General features: G+C 36.7%; 1 non-coding gene across 1 annotated transcript; it reads left to right on the top strand.

The window, feature by feature from the left end:
- Nucleotides 1–787: 787 nt before the first annotated feature.
- Nucleotides 788–891, top strand: LOC127741952 (small nucleolar RNA R71). The gene has a single exon (XR_008003139.1). It is a non-coding gene; the product is annotated as a small nucleolar RNA R71 (small nucleolar RNA).
- Nucleotides 892–11,459: the final 10,568 nt, after the last annotated feature.

Raw genomic sequence — 11,459 nt, forward strand, 5'->3', positions numbered from 1 at the left:
TCAGATTCAGCCTCAACTTCTACAGTGATGGCCTTGCACTCTTCCCTTGGGCTTACTTCAGTGTTACTTGGGAGAGTGTTAGGAGGGGTCTCAGGGATTCTCTTACTCAGTTAACCAACTTGTACCTCTTATTTTTTATGGAGGACCTAGTTTCTGTTATGAAACTGGGAGTGGTCTTAGAGAGTTCAAGGACTATGGTTGCTAAGTCAGAGAGGTTCTGCTTAGAAGTCTCCATATTTTGCTGAGAAGATGGGAATAGTTTATTACTGTTAAACCTATTTTCGTTTCTTCCACCTTGATTATTGTTGAAGCCTTGTTGAGGCTTCTATTGATCTCTCCATGAAAGGTTAGGATCATTTCTCCATAAGGAGTTGTAGGTGTTTCAATAGGGTTTACCCATGTAATTTACCTCTTCCATCATGGGTTGATCTGGATCATAGGCATCTCCATCATAGGAGGTGTCTTGAGTGCTGCCAGCTGCAACTTGCATTCCAGTCAAATGCTGAGAGATCGTATTGACTTGTTGGGTCAAGATCTTGTTCTGAGACAATATAGCATTCAGAGTGTCAACCTCCAGGACTTCTTTCTTCTGAGCTACCCCATTGTTCAGAGGGTTTCTCTCAGAAGTATACTGAATTGGTTGTTTGTAACTATTTCAATGAGTTCCTGCACCTCTTCAAGCATTTTCTTCAAGTGGAGTGATCCACCAGCAGAATGGTCTAATGACATCTTAGACATCTCAGATAGACCATTATAAAAGATGCCTAGGATACCCCATTCTAAGAGCATGTCAAGAGGACATCTCTTGATCAGTTGCTTGTATCTTTCCCAAGCTTCATAGAGGGATTCACCCTCTTTTTGTCTGAAGGTTTGAACTTCCACCCTGAGCTTGTTCATTTTTTGAGGTGGAAAGAACTTGGCCAAAAAAGCATTGACCAACTTTTCCCAAGAGTCTAGACTTTCCTTAGGTTGAGAATCCAACCATATCCTAGCTCTATCTCTAACAGCAAAGGGGAAAAGTATAAGCATGTAGACCTCAAGATCCACTCCATTGGTCTTAATAGTATCACAGATTTGCAAGAATCCAAATAGGAATTGATGTGGATCTTCCAGTGGAAGTCCATAAAATTTGAAATTCTGTTGCATTAGAGAGACTAACTGAGGCTTAAGCTCAAAGTTATTTGCTCTAATGGCAAGTATGGAGATACTTCTTCCATAGAAGTCAGAAGTGGGTGCAGTAAAGTCACCAAGAACCTTCCTTGCATCTCCTTCATTATTCTGTTCGGCTGCCATGTTTGTATTTTGGGTTTCTTATTCGAAAAGTACTGTGAGGTCTTTTCCGGAGTGTTGTGCTTTAACTTGTTGCAAACGCTTCCTTAGGGTCCTCTCAGGTTCAGGATCAGGATAAAAAAAGCAGTTCTTTATCTTTGTTCCTACTCATAAACAAGAAAAAGAAGAACAAGAAAGAAAGAGAATGTGAGTTTCTATGCCAAAGAATAGAGAACTCCCTGTGAGATGTGAAGAAGAAAGAAGAATGAAGATAGGAGAATGAGAAGAAGAATTCGAATAGAGGGGCAGAAGTATTTGAAAATTTAAGTAGTAAAAAAGAGAAATTAGAATTTTAAATATTTTTGTTTTTATTTTAGTTATTAATTGAATTAAAAAAGAATTGAAAAATTTGAGTGTGATTTTCGAAAAGGAAGGAAGACAAATAAGTAAGAAGTTTTTGAAAATAGAAGAGAGAGTAATTAGTTAGGAAGTTTTGAAAAAGAGGAAAGAAAAAATAAGTAACTAATTAAGAAATATTTGAGAATAAGATAAGATAGGAGATTTGAAAAAGATTTGATTTTAAAAATTTTGAAATTTAAATTTGGAAAGAAAAAATCAACAAGATAAGATAAAGATTTGAAAATAAGTTGAAAAGATAAGATATTGTGAAGATTTTAAAAAGATTTGAATTTGAAATTTAACATTAAGATAAGATAAGATAATGATTTGAAATTTAAAGAAAGATAAACTAAAGATAAGACAAAGATTTGAAAAAGTTTTTAATTTTAAAATTTTGAAAGAAAGATAAGATAGGAAAGGATCAAACTAAAAGAAAAAATTTGAAAAGATTTAAAAAGATAAGATTTGAAATTTGACATTACTAACAAGAAAACACCAAACTTTAAAATGTTTCAATTAAAATAAAAAAAGAAAGCAAGATTTTCGAAATTTTTGAATAAAGATAAAAAAAGATATATTTTTTGAATTAATGAAGAAAGAGAAAAACAAACAAAAGACACCAAACTTATAAAATTTATGATCAAAACAAGAAAAGAAACAAGAATAACTTGAATACCAAGAACACTCAAGAACAAATTCAAAAATTTAAAGAAAATAAAGAACACAAAAAGGACACCAAACTTAAGAACTGGCCCTAGACTCAAACAAAAGACAAAGAAAAGATGGATTTTTGAAAAAGTTTTTGAAAAAGAAAACAAAAAGACACAAACAAAAGTAAAAAGTACCTAATCTAAGCAACAAGATAATCCGGTAGTTTGTCAAATCTGAACAATCCCCGGCAATGGCACCAAAAACTTGGTGCGCGAAACTAGCTCCTCAATATTCGCACAGATAGACCGACAAGTGCACCGGGTCGTCCAAGTAATACCTCAGATGAGTGAGGGTCGATCCCATGGAGATTGTTGGTTTGAGTAAGCGATGATTACCTTGTAGATCTTAGTTAGGCAGATAGAAAAGATGATTGTTATGGAAAAATGCATAAAACAGAATAAATAAATAAAACGTTACTAGATAGGTGCGAAATCAATGGTATGAGAACAATTGAGGCTTTGGAGATGCTTCTTCCTTCTGGATTAACTTTTCTCACCATCTACTCCAACTTCTGATTGATTCATTCCATGGCAGGCTGTAAATGATTAATGCTGGGTCAGCGGTCATTAATCTCCTCTGCTTCAGATCAAACATTGGGTCAGCGGTCATCTAATCTAAACAGGGGTAAAGCTCTAACAGTCCATTCCATTGGTAATCCTACTCAAAATGCCACAGACAAGGTTGGATCTTCCGGATAAGAGAGCGCTACTCCTGTGTTTCTAAACTATGCCACAAAGGCCCTAATCGCACCGTACCTCGGCTGCACTGATGTCTCCAAGTACCCAACAAAGTCGTGGATTAGCCGTCTAAGAGATATATAATCAAGCATGTGGTTCAATACTATCCCGTCAAGGACTCGCAAGAACCCATGTGAATAGGGATGACGGTCAAGTTATACTCCCAATCCATTAGGATGAAGAACAAAGATACATCTTAGAATAGAATCAAGCATAGATTAAAATAGAATAGTTATATTATTAATCCATAAGAATCAACATATCTCCTAACCTTAACCTAGGAGGTTAGTGACTCATTGCTTACAAAAAAAAATGTAAAACATATAGAGTGGGCAAGAGTTTTTAACAAGGGTGAACTCTTGTCTATATATACTAATTTGATAATTAAGAATTACAGAAATAAGATAAACTAGTCTTGTAGTGTGAAAATCTACTTTCTGGGCCCACTTAGTGAGTGTTTGGGCTGAGCTTGAGTAAAGCTACGAGTTGGTACTCCCTCTGGGGCATTGGACGCCAGCTTGGGACTCCTGAATGGGCGTTGGACGCCAGCTGCTCCCTTTTGGGCATTGGACGCCAGGAATGAGGTTGGTGGCTGGTGTTGAATGCCAGTTTTGGGCATTTATTTTCAAAGCAAAGTATAGACTATTATATATTTCTATAAAGTCCTGGATGTTGGCTTTCCAGAGCAGTTGAGAGCATGCCATTTGGACTTCTGCAGCTCCAAAAATGCTCTTTCGAGTGCATGAAGGTCAGAATCTGACAACATCTGCATTCCTTTCTCTATCTCTGAATCAGACTTTGCTAAAACTCCTCAATTTCAGCCAGAAATACCTGAAATCATCATAAAACACAACAACTCAAAGTAGAATCCAAAAATATGAATTTTGCATTAAAACCTATAAAAATATAATAAAACTTAAACAAAAGATAATGAAAACTATACGAAAATGATGCCAAAAGTATATAATATATCCGCTCATCATGAATTCACGCTGAGTGAAGAGAGGTGGGAGAGGGGTTAGAAGACGCTATTCGCCACCAACTTTTGTCGCCGTAACTTTCAATCCAGAGCTCTAATTGACGAGCCGACAACAGCAACGCATTCATCTCGGAATCCTCTACAAAACCCACTAAATAATTCAGTAAGAAAATCTCAATGTCACACTCAGTTCATCCTTCCCCTAATTGGAAATCTTTGAGTAATTGTGTTGAGATTTTGTTAAATTTTGGTTTTTAGGATCAAATTAGCTGGGTCTTGTCTCCAAATGATAGACGGTAAGGTAAGGAACCTCTAGCCCTTATGAAATTATTGGTATAGCAAACCTCTTGTTGATTTAGTGATGTTCACATGGTATTAGATTGAATTATGAGTTTTAAATGCAAATTGGTGGTGTTGGGATCTTGAAATTGGATCTTGGAGGCTGAGTGATGAGTGGATAATTTATACGCTTTTTGGCATTGTTTTTAGGTAGTTTTTAGTATGATTTAGTTCGTTTTTAGTATATAATTATTAGTTTTTATGAAAAAATCACATTTCTGGACTTTACTATGAGTTTGTGTGTTTTTCTATAATTTCAGATATTTTCTTGCTGAAATTGAGGGACCTGAGCAAAAATCTGATTCAGAGGCTGAAAAAGGACTGAAGATGCTGTTGGATTCTGACCTTCCTACACTCGAAGTAAATTTTTTGGAGCTATAAAAGCCCAATTGGCACGCTATCAATTGCGTTGAAAAGTAGACATCTTGGGCTTTCCAGAAATGTATAATAGTCCATACTTTGTCTGAGATCTAATGGCCCAAACTGGCGTTCCAAGTCAGCATAAAAATTTCGGCGTAAAACGCCCAAACTGGCATAAAAGCTGGAGTTAAACACCCAAACTGGCACCAGAGCTGGCGTTTAACTCCAAGAGAAGACTATGCACGTGAAAGCTTCAATACTCAGCCCAAGCACACACCAAGTGTGCCTCGGAAGTGGATTTCTGCTCCATTTACTTATTTCTGTAAACCCTAGGTTACTAGTTCTCTATAAATAGGACCTTTTACTATTGTATTTTCATTATTTTGATCATCTTTGATCTTGGGATCAGGTCTTTGAACCCTTTCTATTGTTTCATGTTATTTGGGAAGCCATGCCTAGACCTTGTTCTTTTGTATTTTCAACGGTGGAGTTTCTACACACTATAGATTAAGGTGTGGAGCTCTGCTGTTTCTCATGAATCAATGTAATTACTACTGTTTTCAATTCAATTCAAGCTTATTCTTGTTCTAAGATATTCACTCGTATTTTAACCTGGTGAATGTGATGATCCGTGACACTCATCATTATTCTCCCTTATAAACGCGTGCCTGATAACCACCTCCGTTCTATCTGTGAAAGCTTGAGTCTGTATCTCTTGGCCTCCTGGTTCACGATGCATGGTTGCTTCCTCTGACAACAGAGCTTTCATTCCGTGCAATCAGAGTCTTCATGGTATAAGCTAGAATCACATGTGCAGCATTCTTGAGGTTCGAAAAGTCTAAACATTGTCTGTGGTATTCTGAGTAGGATCTGGGATGGGATGACTGTGACGAGCTTCAAACTCGTGAGTGTTGGGTGCAGTGACAGTGTGCAAAAGGATCAATGGATCTTATTCTGACATGATCGAGAATCGACAGATGATTAGCCATGCGGGAAATCGTAGAGGACCATTTTCACTGAGAGGATGGATAGTAGCCGTTGACAACGGTGATCCACCTACATACAACTTGCCATGGAAAGGAGTATGAATGATTGGATGAAGGCAATAGGAAAGCAGAGGCTTAGAGGGAACAAAGCATCTTCATACGCTTATCTGAAATTTCCACCAATGAATTGCATAAGTATTTCTATCCTATTTTATGTTTTATTTATCTTTTAGTTATCAAAACCCCATAACCATTTGAATCTGCCTGACTGAGATTTACAAGATGACCATAGCTTGCTTCAAGCCGACAATCTCCGTGAGATCGACCCTTACTCACGTAAGGTATTACTTGGACGACCCAGTGAACTCGCTGGTCAGCTGCACGAAGTTGTGTATCACGATTTTGTGTACCACTGAGTTGCTATTTGGGGTGCTTCAGCATTAGGAAAAAATAAGCCAAGGTATGGTTTTGGTTTCTCATAGATAATATATAATATTTCATGAAAACTTAGGCTAGATGACCATAGGATAGGTTGGAATGTACAGTGAAGTTAATGTTTAGTAATCTTGATAAAAAAATGTTGAGTTGGCTTGATAATAAATTGATGATTGATGCTTGTGATGAGGATGATAAATATGGCCTATGATTGTTGATATATTAATGAATTATGTTGCTTGATTTTGGATTGTTGGGAGAAGAGTATGAATTTTGAGTATTGACATGTTGTTCAATAAAAGAAAGGTATTTAGGTATATTTTGGATATGGTAGGTTTAAGTTTGAACTTGAAACTTTGGTTTTTGAAATGGAAATTTGTAACAAAATAGAGGTTTGTGATTTGATGAAAAACCCAATTTTTTACCAAACTTCGGCGGCCCATAACTTGGCTTTCAGATCCTTAAACTTTATCAAACTTGTTTCAAATAAAAATTGAGTCCGTGAAGTCTATGCCATTCGAAGAATAGACTAAAAATATTTTCTAACGAAAAAGTTATGCACTTTGGAAGTTTGGTGTGTAAAAGCATTTCTACAAACTATAACAGCTTTTTGAGAAATCACAAGGCCCGCGTACGCAGACACATGGCTGTGTACGCGGGAATTTGCCTCAGTCAATAGGACTTGTGTACGCGGACAACGGTTGCATACGCAAGATGGGTAATGACACTCGCACATACGCCAAGACATGGCATGCGTATGCGGCCATTCGCCTCTGTCCAGTGTACTCGTATACGCAGACAGAGCTCGCCAATGCGAGACCCCTTATTTTTGGGAAAATGCATTTTTGTGAACTTCAACCTATTTTCTAACCTCTAAACCTCTATATTTACTCTCTAATGTCCTTAAAACTTAGTTTTAACCCCAGTCAAGGGGGTGAATCTTAAGGGTGTGGTAACTTGGAAGTGAAGAAAGCTTGTGAAATGATGAATTATTATTAATGATTGACTTGAGATAGAATGAATTTTTTATTGAGATATCTGGGCAGTAGCATGGATTGTGGTTCGTCCCACTTGCTCTAGGTTAGTGATTGTGATGCCTGGGTAGTAATAGTAGTAGTCGATTATTCCACTTTCTCCAGTTTGAGTCTTTAAACACCCGCATAGGTAGTAGTAGCAGAAGTGGTTTATTCCACTTGCTCTGGGTTAAGCGGGTAGTAGCAAGGGGGTTGTGGCTCAGGCCAACTTGCTCCGCAATGGGTGTTTCTGTCCAAGGTTAGCTACTAGGATATGTCGGATTGGCTATATAACTGACAGATGATATCATCAGGCAAAGGACGCTGAGTGAAGAGAGGTGAGAGAGGGGTTAGAAGATGTTATTCACCACCAACTTCCGTCACTCGTAACTTTCAATCCGGAGCTCTGATTGATGAGCTGATAGGGGCCACGCATTTGTCTCAGAATCCTCTACAAAATTCACTAAACAATTTGGTAAGAAAATCTCAATTTCACACTCAGTTCTTATTTCTCCAATTTCAAAAACTTTTGAGTAATTGTGTTGAGATTTTGTTAAATTTCAATGTTTTGGATCAAATTAGCTTTGTGAGTAAGCTATCTTGTCCCCAAATGATCGATGATAAGGTGAGGAACTTGTAACCCTTATGAAATTATTGTTATAGCAAAACCCTTGTTGATTTATTGATGTTCACATGGTATTAAATTGAATTATGAGTTTTGAATGCAAATTGGTAGTGTTCGGAGCTTGAAATTGGATCTTGGAGGTTGAGTTGCTGTTTGGGATACTTCGGCATTAGGGAGAAATCGACCAACATATGATTTTGGTTTTTCATATATAATATATAATGTTTCGTGAAAACTTAGGCTAGATGACCGTATAATAGGTTGGAATGTACAGTTAAGTTAATGTTTAGTAATCTTGATAAAAAAATGTTGAGTTAGCTTGATAATAAATTGATGATTGACGCTTGTGATGAGAATGATGAATATGGACTATGACTGTTGATATATTGATGAATTATATTGCTTATTTTGGATTGTTGGGACGAGAGTACGAATTTTGAGAATTGACATGTTGTGGAATAAATGAAATGTGTTTAGGTATGTTTTGGATATGGTTGGTTCGAGTTGAAACTTGAAATTTTGGTTTTTGAAATGAAAATTTGTAACAAAATAGAGGTTTGTAATTTGATGAAAACCCCAATTTTTTTTACAAAACTTTAGCGTGCCATAACTTGGCTTATGGACCCTCAAACTTATTTCAATTAAAAATTGGGTCCGTGAAGTCTATGCCGTTCAAAGAATGGACTAAAAAATGCAATAGCTTTTTGAGAAATCATAGGGCCCATATACGCAAACACATGGACGCGTTCGCAGGAATTCACCTTAGTCTATGGGACTCACGTACACGGACAAGGGTCACGTACGCGAGATGGGTAATGACACTCCCACGTACGCAGATACATGGCATGCGTCCACAGACAAAGCTTGCGTACGCGAGACCCCCTATTTTTGGGAAAATGCATTTTTGTGAACTTCAACCTATTTTCTAACCTCTAAACCTCTATTCTTACTCTCTAATGTCCTTAAAACTTAGTTTTAACCATAGTGAATGGGGGTGAATCTTGAGGGGGTGGTACCTTGGAAGTGAAGAAAGCTTGTGAAGTGGTGCATTATTATTGATGATTGACTTGAGATAAAATGATTTTTTATTGAGATACTTGGGCAGTAGCAAGGATTGTGGTTCGCCTCGCTTGCTTTAGGTCAGTAATTGTGACGCCTGGGTAGTAATAGTAGTAGCGAATTATTCTAATTGCTCTAGTTTGAGTCTTTAAACACCCGCTTGGGTAGTAGCAGCAGAAGTGATTTATTCAACTTGCTCTGGGTTAAGCGGGTAGTAGCAAGGGAGTTGTGGCTCAGGCCCACTTGCTCAGCAATGGGTGTTTCTGTCCAAGGTTAGCTACTAGGATAGGTCGAGTTAGCTATATAACTGACATATCATATCATCAGTCATAGGACAGGTTGTTTGTCTTGCTTGAGTTTCCATTACTTGGGTTTGCCTATTTGATTTACTATGTCAAATTGCTATATGTTCTACCTGCTATATTTGCATTCTACCTGTGTTTTTTTTTGTCTATATTGTATGTCTGTGCAACTAAGATATCCCTTGTCTGGTGGAAGAGTGATGAGGGTAGTTCCACTGGAGTTCAGAGGGTTAGAGGAAGCAGGATTTGAAAAGTTAAGTTAGAATTTGAGTTATAGTTTGGAAACCTTAGATTATATATACCCAAAATCTGGTTTAGCTTATTCGTTAAGTTTAATTCTGAGTGTCAGAGTTCTAGAATTGCCTCTGACTTTTCCGAAACCTTATATATTATGTATGTGAGCACCATTACCATGCTGAGAACCTTTGGTTCTCATTCCATACAAATGTTGTTGTTTTTAGATGCAACTCGAGATGCGCCTCGGTGAGCGTCTGGAGGTTCCTATGACAGGCGAAGTTGGGATGTTATATTTTGGGGTTGTCGGTTATGTATTTGTATTTATAGACTCTCCTATGTATAAATAACTTATGTTTTATCCTCTTAAAGACTTTTTGGAGAACTAGGTGCTTTCATGTATGTATGTTGGGATATTTTGGGATACACTTATATACATGTATGTATGTACGTATTCTCCGACTGGCCTTGACTTCACAGGTCAAGCCTAGAGCTTGATATTATATATTTTTGGATACTCTGCTCTATGTGTATATGTATGTATCCTTACTTTTCTTCCTTCTTTCAATTATATCTACTTATATATATATATATATATATATATATATATATATATTATTTTAGAGGTTGTAATACCATACCACCTTTGTTTTACGACTTAAGTGTAAAGCTCTGTGTGGTAGGGTGTTACTTTTTTTTCTGTATTTTCAGGCCCAAACATTTAAACAATCTGCTGTAAAAAAAAAACAAAAAGAGAAAGGAAAAAAATTAGTTATAAACAGGGGTGGCCAACCATCAGAGACAAAGAGGAAGAGATCATCTTCACAACCTACTGTCCAATTTGCTGCTAGAAGGAGAAAAAGATCAACTGTTAAACAAAAATCAGATTCATAACCCCAACACACCACATACACAATACCAACAACAAAGTCCAAGTCATCCCAATCCAACTCCAAACCCACACCATCATCTCAGCCCAACACATCAATGGCAGCTTCTTTCAACCGAAAGCCCAAGATGAAGCCCATCAGAAGTTCAAACCAACCACCACCAATGCCCAAGGAGAAGGATACATTAACATCAAGCCAACCAATTCTAAAAAATTTCTCTGTTAGCCACAACATTGCACCTCATGTTTCACCAAGAAAGTTGAGGTTAATGGCAAAACTACCTCTAAGAGCTTAAGGAAAACTCTAAAATGTTGAATATCTGGATTTGTTGTTATGTGAAAATTTTATACTCTAAGTATGTTGAGAGTTTATTTTGGCTTAAGTTGATTAGGTACTTTTGATGCTTTTTTTTTTGTTTACATAGAAACAGAGTTGCTTTAGTGTTAACTTTAGGCTTATAATGGTGACTTGGTTATTATGTTTAATGTTGTTGCCTTTTAGGTAGAATATTTTGTGTTATCTATAAGTGTCAACTAAGACAACTATTGCATATGTTTATGAATTGATTGGGTTGTGTTTTAAGTTATTTGTCTGTGGTGCTCAATTTTGTTAATTGATATTGTATCTATGTGAGTTATGAATGAACCAGAGTCATTGTATAAGTGCAAAATGGTTGAAAATTATATATCACTAAAGCAGGTCAACATATACAATTGTTGTCAAAGATCACACTCTGCAACACAATTTCATTAACACAATTCTTGTCAAGCTATAAAGTCAGATTTCATTAACAGAAATCTTGCCAAGCTACAAACACACAATTTCATTAACAGCCTAAATACATACTAACTCAAAGAGTCCTATTTTCTCAACTAATTTCATCAAACCATTTTTTATGGCATTACACATGATAGCCTCTGCTTCTGACTCAATAAAATCTAGAACTAGATAAAAAGAAACCCAACCCAACCAACCATGCCCAACACAGCAACAACCTTTAACTTCCACTCAAAACTCCTTCACTTTTGCTTTTAGTCCTACAACTTTCCTCTTCAATCTTGCAATCTGTGGATCTTCAGTTCTAAGTTCTGGGTCTGCCCAACGAAAAAACCAACACTCTT

This window comes from Arachis duranensis, chromosome 9, assembly GCF_000817695.3.
Source record: "Arachis duranensis cultivar V14167 chromosome 9, aradu.V14167.gnm2.J7QH, whole genome shotgun sequence".
Classification (NCBI taxonomy): domain Eukaryota; kingdom Viridiplantae; phylum Streptophyta; class Magnoliopsida; order Fabales; family Fabaceae; genus Arachis; species Arachis duranensis.